This window comes from Fistularia commersonii, chromosome 12, assembly GCF_037954325.1.
Source record: "Fistularia commersonii isolate RoL2024-O1a breed Wild chromosome 12, RoL_Fcom_v1.0, whole genome shotgun sequence".
In the NCBI taxonomy this organism is placed as follows: Eukaryota; Metazoa; Chordata; class Actinopteri; order Syngnathiformes; family Fistulariidae; genus Fistularia; species Fistularia commersonii.
In genome coordinates this window covers 6,141,604-6,157,831 of record NC_141295.1, presented here as the reverse complement: position 1 = coordinate 6,157,831, position 16,228 = coordinate 6,141,604, and the positions used below count along the sequence as shown (strand labels likewise).

The window sequence follows — 16,228 nt, the reverse complement described above, 5'->3', positions numbered from 1 at the left end:
GAGGTGGACATTGTGGACAGTTATAAGTACCTGGGTGTCCACTTGGACAATAAACTGGACTGGACTGACAAGAGTCAGGTTCTGCAGCCGAGGATCAGATCCCTGAGGTCCCCTGCTCCGGTTACCATCCGGTTCAAACCGAACCCAGCCTCCTTGGCCCTTCCTGATGTCCAGGCAAAGGAAAGTTGGGTCCAGTGATTTTGTTCTTCATGGGGGTCTGCATACAAAGCTGGATACTTGTTGGTCATTCAGGATGAGCTTGGAGCTGTAATTCCACTGGTGTCCAGCAGAGGGTGAGAAAACACCCCAGAGCTGGAGATGAAGCCAGAAGATCGGCTGAAACGCCTGGTTCTTCCTCCTGCTGCAAACTCGACTCACCTGCTCCTGGAATGAGGAGACGAGCAGCTGCTCGCTGATTGGCCGGACGTGGTCACATGATTGCACACCTGTGCCCAGCGGACTGGGAAGCCTGAGAGGAAAAGTCTCAATATCCACAGGTGAGTGCTCCTCTTCTTCTGACTTGTGGAGGAAACAGGGTCGGATGATCCAAAGTGGTACCAAAAAAATGTTTCCGCTCGGTTTCGAACCGAGGACCTTTCGCGTGTGAGGCGAACGTGATAACCACTACACTACGGAAACCTGCCAGATGCCTGTCATGGTTTCTCAATTTACAACTAAAAGGAGAATCCTGGTCAGCTGGATCTTCTCAGATCATCTTCATCTCACGTTCGTATCGTGGACAGTATCTCCACCTGTCTGCGAAACACTCCTCGACGGGGAGGAAACACTCTTTGTTTACTTCTTTAATGACCAAACAACGTCGATTCCATCTTATTAATATCAGACACATATATTCCGACGTTCATCTAAAACACTTCAAACCCTGTCGATAACATTTGCATCCAGTATAATGTTGTTTTTCCCGCCGTCATGAAGCTAAAGCCGACTCCATCCTTGCCGTGGTCTCGTTGCGGACGCTCACAACCCTTGTTGCATCCTTGTTAAAACTTATCGCCGCTGTCGTCCTCGTTATTTTATGTAACAAACCGAAGATTCATTTATTCGGTAACGACGCCCTCCAGCCGCATACCTGCTACCTTCATTCAGCATGTCCACAAGTTTCTCTTTTTCTGGGATAGTTAACAACTTCCTCTTAAATTTGGGCGCGTCGTCGGGTGCCTTTGCCGGCGCGGAACGTTTCGTCCTCATCGTGGAGAAAATTTGCAAACTTAAATTTGGCAAGTTGTACAGAGACAAGGCCCGGAGATTGTTGGTCTACCGTAAAAAATAAGCATTAAAAAGATCCGCGAAACAGCGAGGCTGCAAAAGGTGATCATTGTTTCTCATTAATTCATATCCAGATGCACTGCAGACAGCAAAGTAGGAATTTCACCTTGCAGGAAAACCGTTTCTACACTACGTGTCACAATCAATGCTTTGAATCTCTTGAATCTTTTCTCCCAACATGCCAAAGGTTACAGGCTGGTCTTTAAATTCCTAATTCTGCAATGTTTGTCATGGAGATGAAGAGGGAAGCATTTCCCAGATATATTGATAAGTTGCATCCAAGGATTTGGTCTTTTTAGCTTTGCAAGATTCATTTCAGGAGGCAGATTGGCTCAGGTGTGTTGAATCAACTGAATGAAGATGGATATTTTAAGGTTTTAGTGAATTCATTAAACCGCTCATATTCATAGAGACTGAAGAAGTAGATGCACGTTTTATTTACAGGTTGCAGGCAGTTGGAAGGGACAAGGGTCAGTGAGGAACAAACCGTTAAAAGTTATCTTTTGAGATTTTTACAGTCTGTCAATGTGTCTCTATGTTAGTTTACTGGACAGTATCTTCACCTGTCATGCGGAAAAAACTGGCGTTCGATTCCCCGACGGGGAGGAAACACTCTTTTTTTGATTTATTACCTTTTGTGTATTTCATTTTAACTCTTGTAACAGAAGGTTTCATGCTAACGCACTAAGCTAAGGGACACAACAGGGTTGCTAGAAAGCTGCAAGCTAAAGAGTGAAGCTAGACTGTGGTAGAAATAAAGCCATATATCTGGAGCACCTCGGAGCCAATCAGCTGTCGTAGCAAAGTCTCGCCACTAGATGGCGCCAGATGATTGGCTAGACTCACCTGCGTCTGGAATCAGGAGATGAGCGGCTGCTCGCTGATTGGCTGGATCTGGTCACCTGATCGCACATCTATATGTCCATCTCCTGAGTCCAGTGGACAGTAAACATCTAGTAAACATCTTAATATCCACAGGTGAGTGATTTCCTGCACTGTTTATTTACATTTTAGTTAGTTTAGTTTAGTTAGTGTCTGTGAGATCTCTATTTGTATGAACACTGTTCAAAACTGTGCGGTCCAGTTTTACACACTAGGTTTTTAATTCCTCCTTCTGCATTGCTTGTCATGAAAGTATTGTCCGTTTTTGTGGCTCCTGCCACGGGACCGGACTTTGTTGTCCCGGTGTGTTCAGATTATCATTCAGGGAAAAACGTCACAACGGCCAGGAACTAATCAAGCAAGAATGGTTTATTCAAAGTCAGGAAAATACACTTAGGAGATATCCCGGGCCAGAATGAATGTCACCCCGCGAGGATCGTTGTCTGCCGTTGTCTGCCGTCTGGAGCACCTCGGAGCCAATCAGGTGTCATCTCAAAGTCTCGCCACTAGATGGCGCCAGGCGATTGGTTGGACTCACCCGCATCTGGAACGAGGAGACGAGCAGCTGCTCGCTGATTGGCTGGGCCGGGTCACACGATCGCACACCTGTGTCCATCTTGTCATTAGTCCAGTGAACAGTATCGACACTTTCGCAGAAAACCGGGGGTCGATTCATAAACGGGGAGGAAACATCTTAATATACACAGGTGAGGGATTTACTGCCATTTTTATTTACATTTAAGTTTGTTTAATTGTGTGTGTGACCCCTGTTTCCTCTTTTCTGTGTGAACTCTACTTGTACGAACACACATCCAGTTGAATGAAGCTGCTTCTTCCTTTTCTTGCTGTTTTTCTCTGAGGAGTTCATAGGTCGATGATGAACGTTGACTCGAGATAAGACGAATTCTCCTCTCAGTTTGTGGGGACACTTTACTATCACTTGTGTGATGGACTGGTAACCAGTTAGTTATTTAGTTAGTTGTCAGTAAGGCACGGGAGAGGCGGGAGGAGGTTCTAAACACTGTGACAGGAAATGTACCCCCCAAAAAAACAAAAACAAAAGGAAAATAAAATAACACAGGTTGATATTTTGTCCGTTTTTGTGGCTCCTGCCACGGGACCGGACTTTGTTGTCCCGTTGTGTTCAGATTATCATTTAGGGAAAAACGTCACAACGGCCAGGAACCAATCAAGCAAGAATGGTTTATCAAAAGTCAGGAAAATACACTTAGGAGATATCCCGGGCCAGAATGAATGTCACCCCGCGAGGATCGTTCGGCTCCTCCAGACACCCGCTGAGACGCGTCCGGTCGAATGTGTAGATGAAGAAGTTCTGGCCCCGATCCAAAGGATCAGGCTCATTTTATACCTTTTGGCCAAAAGGGTCGGAAGAAGTCCCGATAATGACTTCCTCCGACCCCTGGCTCTAGTCGATTATCCCCGGGATGTCATTGGAACAGCAGGGAAGCGCATTCCTTCACCTTACATGATGGGGTCTCGCAGTTACATTTTACAGTCTTTTAAATTGATAGTGAAATAATGATGTGAGGTTGGAGATTCTATCATTTGACGTAGGGGATTTTGCAAGTCCCTCTCTTGACGTGAGCGTCCTCATGTCACACAAGGACTACAATCAAAATAAGTAAATACAATGAATGTGTGTAAACACAATGTATTATAACAGAATATTCTAACAGAAGGGACAAGGGTCAGTGAGGAACAAACCGTTCAAAGTTATCTTTTTACAGTCTGTCAATGTGTCTCTATGTTAGTTTACTGGACAGTATCTTCACCTGTCATGCGGAAAACCAGCGTTCGATTCCCCGATGGGGAGGAAACACTCTTTTTTTTGATTTATTACCTTTTGTGTATTTCATTTTAACTCTTGTAACAGAAGGTTTCATGCTAACGCACTAAGCTAAGGGACACAACAGGGTTGCTAGAAAGCTGCAAGCTAAAGAGTGAAGCTCGACTGTGGTAGAAATAAAGCCATATATCTGGAGCACCTCGGAGCCAATCAGCTGTCGTTGCAAAGTCTCGCCACTAGATGGCGCCAGATGATTGGCTAGACTCACCTGCGTCTAGAATGAGGAGATGAGCAGCTGCTCGCTGATTGGCTGGATCTGGTCACCTGATCGCACATCTATATGTCCATCTCCTGAGTCCAGTGGACAGTAAACATCTAGTAAACATCTTAATATCCACAGGTGAGTGATTTCCTGCACTGTTTATTTACATTTTAGTTAGTTTAGTTTAGTTAGTGTCTGTGAGATCTCTATTTGTATGAACACTGTTCAAAACTGTGCGGTCCAGTTTTACACACTAGGTTTTTAATTCCTCCTTCTGCATTGCTTGTCATGAAAGTATTTTGTGAATAAATGTGATGTTTTGGTATTTAAACACTGACTTTGAGTCTTTGAACTTCTGCTGATCATGATGATTTGGAAAGACTTGCACGAGAGCAAGCAGAGCTGGCAAGTAAACACAAATGGACAGACATGAAAAAACCTCAGCCTGCAGACCAGCTGATTGTCAAAACCTGGAACGCGCTTCGCGTCACGTACAAAACACCGCAGCGTGTGAGTCTTGCCGTATTGACCGTGTTTGGATCTACATATGCATGCGAGCGGTCGTTCTCACACCTAAAACACATCAAAACCAACTTGCGGTCACGCTTAACAGACGGAAGCCTAAACGCCTGCATGAAGCTGAACCTCACCACCATCAACCAGACTGCAAAGACATTAGCAAAACCCTGCACCACCAGAAGTCGCTTTAATAGTAAGAACTACTTTTCTTATTAATAAATACCTTTTCATTTATTTCGAACAACATGTTTTGACAGAGTCTTATTATAAAACATACATTGTTGGTCTTCTTCCATTTAGATCAGAAGTTGCTGACCTGAAGTTTTCGGACGTGTGGGTAAATAAGCAGAGCTGGCAAGTAAACACAAATGGACAGAAAAAAACTTCAGCCTGCAGACCAGCTGCTTGTTATAATATTGACAATGGACGGTCGTTCTCGCACCTAGAAAACATGAAGACGAACCTGCGGTCACGTTTAGTCGCATTATAATTAAGAAGCACTTTTCTTGTTATTAAGTTACTTTGTTATAGCAAAGTATGTTGTTCAAAATAAATTCAGTCTTATTGTACTCTAAAATTGTTGGTCTTTCTCTTCCATTTAGCTGTTTTCGGTATTAAAATATACATATGACTCTCTTAGGATCAGATTTTAAAATATGTGTTTTTTTTGGCTCTCAGTCAAAAAGGTTCCCGACCCTGTCCGAGATGATTGGACAACAACAGCTAGTGTCATCAGCTCCGCCCTACCCTTCACCGAGTGTCCAGGATGTGCAGCCTCAAGTCCGACAACACGACCACAAGGTCGATCGAAGAACCGTGGCCTCAGGTGTCTTGGTTCCAAGCGCACATATGGACACCTTTCTGCCTGACCATGGTGTTAGTTGTGGAAGATCCTTGATGAGCACAGAAGTCAGGATGAGCTTGGAGCTGTAATTCCACTGGTGTCCAGCAGAGGTGAGAAAACACCCCAGAGCTGGAGATGAAGCCAGAAGATTGGCTGAAACGCCTGGTTCTCCTTCCTGCTGCAAACTCGACTCACCTGCTCCTGGAATGTGGAGACGAGCAGCTGCTTGCTGATTGGCTGGATGTGGTCACATGATCGCACACCTGTGCCCAGTGGACTGGGAAGCCTGAGAGGAAAAGTCCTAATATCTACAGGTGAGTGCTCCTCTTCTTCTGACTTGTGGAGGAAACAGGGTCGGATGATCCAAAGTGGTACCAAAAAATGCCAACTTCTCCGCGCTACAGCTTAAAATGTTTCCGCCCGGTTTTGAACCGAGGACCTTTCGCGTGTAAGGCGAACGTGATAACCACTACACTACGGAAACCTGCAGGTGCTTTGTCCACATCTGATTTCTTAATTCAGAAGGGAATGGAGAATCAGGGTCAGCTGGACTTGTCAGACAGCAGAGTGGACAGTATCTCTGCTTGTCACGTGGAAGAACGGAGTTCACAAGAGCTGTAGTGATCCCTTTTTTTCCAGAAAAGACAGGAACTTAGGGTAACTTATAAGAGCAGAGGTAGGAGCACTTAAGTAGACTACATCTTGTACAGACGAGGTGACCTGAAAGAGATCAGTGACTGCAGAGTAGTTGTAGGTGAGAGTGTAAGCAGGCAGCATAGGATGGTGGTTTGTAGGATGACTCCGGTGACAAGGAAGATGAAGAGGACAAAGGCAGAGCAGAGGACAAAGTGGTGGAAGCTGAAAAGGGAGGAGTTGAGAAAGGCTCTGGGTGGTCAGGGAGAGCTTCTAGATGATTGGACAACAACAGCTAGTGTTATCACATATGGACACCTTTCTGTAACAATGCGGACTCTGTACCGGTCTGTCGTGGTGAAGAGGGAGCTGAGCCAAAAGGCGAAGCTCTCAATTTACTGGTCCATCTACATTCCCACCCTCACCTATGGTCACGAGCTGTGGGTGGTGACCTAAAGAACGAGATGAAAGAAGCGGACGAAGGGACTTTCCTCCGCAGGGTGGCCAGACTCTCCCTTAGAGACGGGGTGAGAAGTTGGGTCATCTGGGAGGAGCTCGAAGTAGAGGAGAGGAGTCAGATGCGGGGACTCCTGGACACCTCGCAGGGGAGGTTTTCCAGGCATGTCCATCTTGGGGAAGAGCCAGGACACACTGGAGAGACCATGTCTCCAGGCTGGCCTGGGAACGTCTTGGGGTCCCCAAAAGGAGCTGGACCATATGGCGGGGGAGAGGGAGGTCTTGGCCTCACTGCTCCGGCTGCTGCCCCTGCCACCCGATTCCGGCTAAACGAGGGAAGATGGATGGATGTTAATAATAATTCATTGATGGGCTGAAGTAGGAAGTAAGTGACACATTAGTCACTTGTTCAGTGAGTTTGAAATGCTCTTTATTTTAAAATAGTGAGGGCAGGATAAGCGGTAGATGATGGATGGGTTGTAGGAAGGAGCAACAAAGAAAGCAGTTGAATGGGTGGATTCCCGTTCTTCTTCTGGCCTGCCGGAGAGTCGGTGAGCAAGGCAGCGAATCCACGGCTGCTCCCCGGACGCTGCTCGGAGGACCCGCCTACTGCTCGCAGGTTTCATGCAGGGGATTAACAATGTCCTGCAAGAGCTTCATGGAAGTGTCAAAAGTAAAAGATCTTACAGTTTTAGACAAAGTCCCTGGTTGTGACAAACCCTCCATGGCCCGACAGACTTTGGCCTTTATCGCACAGCAGCGGCGCACTTACGACATGAGGGGGAAGGTCTGCGTTCTAAAAGCTGTCGGCGTTACCGTAGCAACCACCATAGAAAGCAGGCTCTCGGCAACAGAGGGGGTCCTGGGAGAATCTCCAGGACTCACCCTGGAGATTTGATAACACTGTACTCCATGTAATCCTCATCCCTTTCCTTCTCTTCATCCTCACCGCTCAGGCCGAGGTCTTTGGTTCGAAGGACGTTGGAGTAGACGGGTTCTTCATGGCTTTCCTTGAAGGTCACAGTGGAGTATGCAAGGTTACCGTCCGGCCCTGCTGCCGTTGCTCCTGCTCCGGCCGAGGGGTTCTGGTACAGGTGTTCCTGAGGAGACGGAGGGGCTTCAGTCTGCTGGTCAAGGAGGTTTGAGGAAGATCTGGTTCCTCACCTCTGCTTCCCCGTCCGGTTCCACTCGATGCCCAGACGGTTGTTTGGAGAACATCTTTTTTCTGGGAGGCAGGAAAGACCAGATCTTGAGTACTCATGTTAAACTGAAGGGAAAGTCTTTGGGTGTCAACCTTGAGGCACTTACCTGAGAAACAGGGTGACCAGGAGCAAAACCAGGACCAGAAAGAAAAGTGCTGCGACTGATCCGCCTGCCACCGCTTTTATTGAACCTGGGAAATGGAGAGACACCGAAAGGACATTTCGGATCACTGATAACTCTTCTGCCTCTTCTCGTTCTTTCTTAGAATGTACATCATCCCCAGCTCCTCCACCAGCACCATGTTAGTCATTGTCTGAAACGGACCTCTGAACTGCCCTCAGGGGGACGAATTGCTGACCAACGTAAAGCAGACATGGGAAGTATGTGGGCGGTGATGTTTGAAGACGTGCCTGTTTACCCACATGACCTGAGCGGCAACAAGCCCAGCAACAAGTTTACGAGGGACAGACTTTAATGGATGTAGTTTTGTCAAATGACCTCTCTGACTCACATTTCACATCGATGTGGACGGCCTCAGACGACTTCGACCCCAGCACATTTTCAACGGTGCAGTAATACTTCCCGGAGTCTGAGCTCCGAACTGGACTGAGGAGGAGTTGTCTTTCTGTGCCCACCGTGGTGTTTTCCCTTCCAATCTTGTACCAGAGGTACTTCACTGTCTCCCCCAGAGCGCTAAGGCAGGTCAGAGTCACTGAGCTGCCCTCCAGGATGTCAGCAGCACTGAACGACACCCGGGGGACATCCAGAGCATCTGGGGGTGAAGATGTGGAAACAAAAGACATGCAGTTACAAGTCAGCATGTTTAACTTTCCCCTGCAAGTGGACGGCAGGATGACGGCTTCAGGCTGGACTCTTCAGGTTGTTTGGTTTTCCAATAAGAATGAAGGAACACTCACACAGCGGCGGAGATGGGTGCTGAAGATGTCCTTCCAAAGCACAGGAGACAAAATCTCCGGGACTCAAATGGACCTTCAGGTGATCCTTCTTCTGGGAGGGGATCTCACTTCCGTTCAGCATCCAGATGTAGGAAAAACGACCCACTGAGCTGCAGCTGCTGTGACACAACAGCTCCACTTCCACCATGTTCTTATGGTTGTTTGTCCTCCTGACCTGAACCTGCAGAGCTGGATACCAAAGAGAGAGCGGGAATAATGTCATCGTAAAGAAGCAGCCGATGCCTTTTAAAGCGATGGGCTTCGGCCGGATGTTTGCCTCCACGCAGACGACAGTGTGGTATGTTGAAGATGGTGAAGAGAAGGAGAAGAGTTATGAGGGAGAGGATGTTCCTCTCAGAATACAGTTGAAATCTGAGTTCGACCTTTGCTGTGAACCAAAGTCTGGAAGCGGTGAAAGTTCTTCAGCACCTGTAACGGTCAGCGTTGTCGCAGGTAACTCGTTCTTCCACTGAACGCCTGTCCCCTCAAGTCTGAAGTGATACTCTGCTGAATCGCTCTCGCTCAGGTCGCTGATTCTCAGTGTGGAGCGTCCGTTCCCTGAACCGTCCACCTCAACACGTCCGATGTAGTTTGCCTTTTTCCTGATGTCTTCAGGCTGTGAGGGAGGCCTCCGATCCTTCCCTTCAGTGCGGAACCAGAACGTGGACGAAACTGTCCCTGGACTGGTGTAGCTGCAGGAGATGTCCACGACCGAGCCCTTGGGGGCGCAGATGTCTCTGTGGGTGTAGGTCACCATGTTGCACACAGAACCCTTCACACCTGAGAGAGAACATTTCCAAGCAGAGTCACAAAGAGATCAGAATAATAGAAGAGAGATGCTAACAAAGAGGGGACTCACACACTGCAGGGGAGGGATGGCGCTCGTATCCTGGTATGGCACAAGACACACTGTCTGCAGAAGTTTCTTTGGAATAATCATCATCATAATAATAATAACTTTCTCCAATTTTCCCTCCATTTTTAAACCAGCTATATGTACGTTCAATCATCTCACAGTCGTTGACACATGTCATGTAATAACTGTCTTTTTCGATCCTGAGGCCTGGAGGGACGAAAGACAGGAAAGATATTTCATTCAAATCTAACTTCACACAAAAGGAATATTTTTTTCTTTTTTTGTTTGAAATTTGTGTGTGATGGAAACGTCCAGTCGGAGAAACGTTGCTGCTGGGGTCTTACTGTTGACTTCCAGAGTGACCCCGGGGGATCCGGTGTAATTATCCAGGTCAGTGATGATTCTGAATGTGTAGGTGGCAGCGTCGCTCTCTCTCAGGTTGGAGATTGTCAGAGTGCACCACTTGTATCCGCACTGATTCTTCACCCGGCCTGCGTACTCAGGCTCTGTTGTCAGGTCCACTGGTGGGCCGTCTCTCTGCTCAGTGAACCACAGTGTCCTGTGTAACTCATTCCTGCTATTTGGCAATCTGTCTGAATATGACGGGTAGTTGAAGGTGCAGCTTATCCATGCACTGAATCCTGTCAGTGTGCAGAGTCTCATGGATCTGTACTTCACCTCCCACTCAGTGTAGGAAGGAGACACTGCAACATCAAGGGGGGAAACAGGAAGGAAAAACTTTTAACAATTTAACAATGAATACCTTTGCATTTTTATCGCAGGAAGATCATTTTGATCCAGCGTGAGGCTGCGTGACGCTCGTCTGCCGCCTGACTGAGTCCCTTCGGTTCAAACGTGCCGACACGAGACGGGGAAATTGAGCTTTGGGTCGGACCGAGCCGAGATGGTTCGCTATGTTCAAGCCGAAAAACTCTCAAAGGTCTGTTAGAACTGGACCGAACGGAAGATCTTCAAGACGCGAGAAGTGTCTTCAGGAGCATGGGCGAGGAGCACGCTCGGTCAGAAATGACGGCGGCAGAACCTCAGGCTCCAACTGGGACGGGAACGCCGAGTTATCTGAAGAGAGAGGACTCTCGGCGGTTCTCTGGCGACTTTCTACACTTTGGCGATCCTTGAAATCTCCTCAAAAAACAAACGGCGAATGTAGAAATAACAGGACGGTATCCAGATACAAAGGTGCATCTCTGTCGCGATTTCCGTCAGTCGCCGTGTGATGCTTCACGAAATAGAAAGGAGAAGTTCGGTACCTTGGAGGGACAGGAGCAGGACCACGAGTCCACTCAGCGCTTCGGTCGGACTCATCGCCGCTCCGGCAGATGACCCAGAGACACCAGTCTCATATTAGCCTGGAAGAACCTGTGAGAAAGAAGTGTCTTCAGTGTGTGTTTGAGGGTGGGGTGGTGGCAACGCTGCATTTAATTCAACTTCCTTCCTCTTTCCAATGTAAACTCCTTTGAGGAGAATTGAACAAGATAAAAATGTGCGATCTCACACCGGCTGAGAAACAGTCTCAAGAAAACCCTCTGAAAAAGATGAGCGAGGCCTGTCATTTTCATCATCGGTACAATTCAACTATGAGAGACAGAATGCAGAGACAAATTTATTGTTACACATTAAAAAAAAGAGGATCACCAGTAAACATGATTCCACCTTTTTTTTTTTTTTTACCAGAAACCAACTGTCATAACAGTTTTTTTTACATCGTTAAGGTTTATTATTGCTATTATATAAATTTGAAGTCATTATCTCTGAATTAATTATATAGAAAGGGAATTAAAAAAAAACAGTAGACAATCTGGAACATTTTTGTCAACAGTTTATTCTTTTATATTTTTTAGGAAGTGAATTATAAAAAAACTCACTTCTCTCATAACACAAGAAAACAACAAAATGTTGCTTGACTTTGTGAACTATTTTCAACATCAACTCTATTTAGCACATGTAGGACAGAATGTGTGAAGGTGAGAATGTTTTTTGCAGATGTATTTCTCACATGTGCAGCACACAGCTTTTGTCTTGCAGTCTTTCTTCCAGGGGCAGAAGTGGCACCTTTTTCTTTTGACCGACCCGGCCGTAGCCTCGGGTGGATCGGGGCAGGTTTCGGCCGCCTGAACGGCTTCCACAATGGCCGCGGAGGCTTCTGTGCGGGGCAGGCGCTCCCTTCTCTCAATGCACGGGGTGACAAGAGCCTTCCCCAACTGCTCAAGGAACATCCTTCTCTTATTTCTCTTCCCTGACATCCAGGTCGGGTTGATCTCCTGCCATATCACAAAGGCGTGACCAGGGGCCAGCGTGCAGTCATCCTTCTGCAACCGTAGGTTCCGGTAACCTCGTCGAGGTCGTCCACGCCTCCTTTATTGCAGTTCTAGTCCAGAATGATGGCTGGCTTCCCGTCCTCGCCGTCACTGATTTCAGCTGTCTTGTGCGGTGCGCTAAGCAGGACCACCTTCTTGTTCCTTTTTGGAGGATAAGAAACAAGAGCGGTGGCGGGCGTGAAGGCAAACCTCGATGAGAAGACCGCTCTCCCTCTTGTTGCGAGGAGTGCGGGGGGGAGTTCGGGCCGATTCTTCCGAACAGCGCCAACCGTGGTCGTCTTCCTTTTCTTTCCTTTTCAAAACTGCCCTTCCACTCTCTGCATCCCAGAGACTATTTGTTGCCTCGCCACGAGACCTATATACACCTGCTAATATCAAAAGCCCTTTGTAGCCACGCAGGTCAATCTCATCCGTATTTTTCCAGTTTTCTCCATATTTCCGAAAGCCCTCCAAATTTGTATTCTCCGGGATGATTTTTTCGATGGCCGGTGTGATGAACAGGAGAAAGGTGGATAAGATGTCCTGGACATGGGCGGCTGAATACCTTGTCGGCCCTGGAGTCATCCTGATGATGTTTGGTGCTGCTGTTCTTCCCTGGTTGATGAGGACCATGCAATGTTGCTGTTCTTTGGCAAAAATGTCTCTCTGTCAGCTTGAAGGATTTCTTCTTCTTCATCTGAAGATGCATCATCATCCTCTGGGTTGTATTCCTCCCCATCTTCCTCTTCAAATACATCTTCATCCTCTTGTTCCTCCTGAGCTCCTGAAATGATCTCATCCAGGACGTGTTGGACGGTGAAACGTCTACTCATGGCTTCAGTAAGGAGCCAACTAGGGCTCCGTTGATTCAGGGTACCTTTATATCCTCTATAATGAATTAGTTTTCATCATGTCTGAGATTGTTTTGGTGTTGTCTGGGAGCTTGTGTGATGTGAGAGGTGAGCTGCAGATCAAGAGTGCAGTGCAGGTCAAATGCAAGTTCAATTCATACATCAATCCAATAAGTTTCTTTGATGCGTGTGTGTGTGTGTCTATAGGTGTGTGTGTGTATATGTGTATTAGAGAGTGTTTGTGTGTGGCCTTTGAACTTTTTCTGGTGTTTAAATGCTTTTATAATTCACGGGTCAAAAATGACCCATAAGACAATCTTTGTACCCTAGTGGTGTACAGCCCACATGGAAACATAAACAAAAAAAAAGTATCACTTTTTCTAATGATGGGGTCCCTTTAGGAAAAGTCATCAAATTTCAAGTTGGAAAAAGATAGGTTAAGGTCCTCTTCTTTCAACAGAGAAAGTGGATTTTCGGCGTTTTGTTCCTCAATTGATCCCTGTCCTTTCCAGCTGGCTGTGTGTCAACGGCACTCAAAGATTCACATCTGCTTCAGTCTCTTAAAGGGTTTATTCATTAATGTAAGTAGGCCACTGTTGCCTGTCACACGGAAGGCTGGGAGAAGGCATCTCTTTTACCCAGAGATGTCCCAGAGTTGTCATTTTCCACACATTTTAACTCATGTATATTTGCTTCTTTGTACCAGAGAACAAAATATCCACACACTGACGCACAACCAGCTGCGGATGTGACGTCAGGACCTCATCAGAAATACATCATATCTCGATCACTAACAAAAATAAAATACAGTAACAAAATTTAATGTGTTTATCCAATCTTTAATCAAACAAACAAGGCTCTTAGGCGAGATGTTCATGTCTGAGGCTAAATTGATTGAAGTGAATTCACGGTGAAGTGACACGCTAATGAGCTAAGCTTGTGGACACAGATGCTACACTTGAACGCCCTAACCTAGCTGATAATAGCGGGCTAAACAGAAGGCTGCATGCTAACGAACTACATCCTAACAAAGGTAGGGGACACAACAGGGTTGATGGGAACCTGCATGCTAATGAGTAAAGCTAGCAGGCACAACAGTATTAAAAATAAAGCCATATACCAGCCACCTAAGCGAGCGGATACTGCGGGCTTCAATAGGAAGAGTCATGCTAACAATTGTGTGTGTGTGACTCAGTTTCTTCTTTGCTGTGTGACCGCTGTTGGTACGAACACACATCCATTTGAATGAAGCTGCTTCTTCCTGTCTTGCTGTTCCCTACTTACTTTCTGTAGTCTAGCGGCCATCATATTTGTCCAACTTTACATGCCAGGCTTTGAATTCCTACTTTTGCACTGCCTGACTTGTTCATACCAGAGATATGATATTAAGTTGTGAGAGGATGGTCAGCCTTTGTGAGCAGAACTGTGGTTTCATGCCTAGAAAGAGTTCTACAAATGCAGTATTTAATTTCAAAATGTTGGTCGAGAAGGTCAGAGGAAGCTGCACTGTGCCTTTGTGGACCTAGAAAAAGCATCTGACCGGGTGCTGAGAGAGGAACTATGGTACTGTATGAGGAAGTCCAGAGTGACAGAAGTATTTTAAAGTATTTTAGACTGGTGCAGGACATGTATGCTTGCTGTGAGACAGCGGTGAGATGTGTTGTATGGGTAACAGAGAGGATCGAGGTGGAGGTGGGGCGACATCAGAAATCCGCTCTGAGCCCCTTCCTGTTTGCAGTGATGGACAGGCGTAGAGATGAGGTTACACAGGAATGATGCTTGCAGATGACATGGTGATCTGTGGAGACAGCAGGGAACCGGTGGAGGACAATCGACAGGGGGAGGTATGCTCTGAAGTCGTAAATCCACTTTTTCCATTGCTGTCAAACATTCTATTTACAGATATCTCACACACAGTTGGATCTAGTGACTTGTTTACAACTTCCAATCGAAACTCCTCGTTAGTATAGTGGACAGTATCTCCGCCTGCCACGCGGAAGACCGGGTTTCGATTCCCCGACGGGGAGGAAACTCTCTTTATTTCAAGAATGTCTCTTCTTTATCCACGAATTTTAACTCAAGTATTTTGTATCAGAGAACAAACAACCAACAAAAGAAGATAAAGCGGCACAAAGGTGGACGCCACACACTCTCGGACTCCTGGCTGCGGATGTGACGTCGAGGGCTCACCGGAAATACGTCATATCTCGCTCACGAACAAAATCAAATACATTTTAAAATGTTAATGTGTTTATCAAAAATGTAACCAAACATGTGTGAGGCTAAATGACAATAGTGAGTTGACGGTGGAACTACAAACGACAATAATGACAGTTTACGGATTTAATGATGTTTCTTCTTTACAATCTATTTTTCTTGTTCTTGCCTGTTCCGACGGGCAAAGCCGTTGTCTGCCGTCTGGAGCACCTCGGAGCCAATCAGGTGTCATCTCAAAGTCTCGCCACTAGATGGCGCCAGGCGATTGGCTGGACTCACCCGCATCTGGAACGAGGAGACGAGCAGCTGCTCGCTGATTGGCTGGGCCGGGTCACACGATCGCACACCTGTGTCCATCTTGTCATTAGTCCAGTGAACAGTATCTACACTTTCGCAGAAAACCGGGGTTCGATTCATAAACGGGGAGGAAACATCTTAATATACACAGGTGAGGGATTTACTGCCATTTTTATTTACATTTAAGTTTGTTTAATTGAGTGTGTGACCCCTGTTTCCTCTTTTCTGTGTGAACTCTACTTGTACGAACACACATCCAGTTGAATGAAGCTGCTTCTTCCTTTTCTTGCTGTTTTTCTCTGAGGAGTTCATAGGTCAATGATGAACGTTGACTCGAGATAAGACGAATTCTCCTCTCAGTTTGTGGGGACACTTTACTATCACTTGTGTGATGGACTGGTAACCAGTTAGTTATTTAGTTAGTTGTCAGTAAGGAACGGGAGAGGCGGGAGGAGGTTCTAACCACTGACAGGAAATGTACCGCCCAAAAAAAACAAAAGGAAAGTAAAATAACACAGGTTGATATTTTGTCTGTTTTTGTGGCTCCTGCCACGGGACCGGACTTTGTTGTCCCGGTGTGTTCAGATTGTCATTCAGGGAAAAACGTCACAACGGCCAGGAACTAATCAAGCAAGAATGGTTTATTCAAAGTCAGGAAAATACACTTAGGCGATATCCCGGGCCAGAATGAATGTCACCCTGCGAGGATCGTTCGGCTCCTCCAGACACCCGCTGAGACGCGTCCAGTCGAATGTGTAGATGAAGAAGTTCTGGCCCCGATCCAAAGGATCAGGCTCATTTTATACCTTTTGGCCAAAAGGGTTGGAGGAAGTCCTGACAATG

At 46.5% G+C, this 16,228-nt stretch overlaps 2 non-coding genes across 2 annotated transcripts; both read right to left on the bottom strand.

Annotated features, from left to right (window-relative positions):
• Positions 1 to 566: 566 nt before the first annotated feature.
• Positions 567 to 639, bottom strand: trnav-cac (transfer RNA valine (anticodon CAC)). The gene has a single exon. It is a non-coding gene; the product is annotated as a tRNA-Val (tRNA).
• A 5,373-nt stretch (positions 640 to 6,012) lies between these two features.
• On the bottom strand, positions 6,013 to 6,085 carry trnav-uac (transfer RNA valine (anticodon UAC)). Its single transcript has one exon. It is a non-coding gene; the product is annotated as a tRNA-Val (tRNA).
• Between the last annotated feature and the right edge of the window lie 10,143 nt (positions 6,086 to 16,228).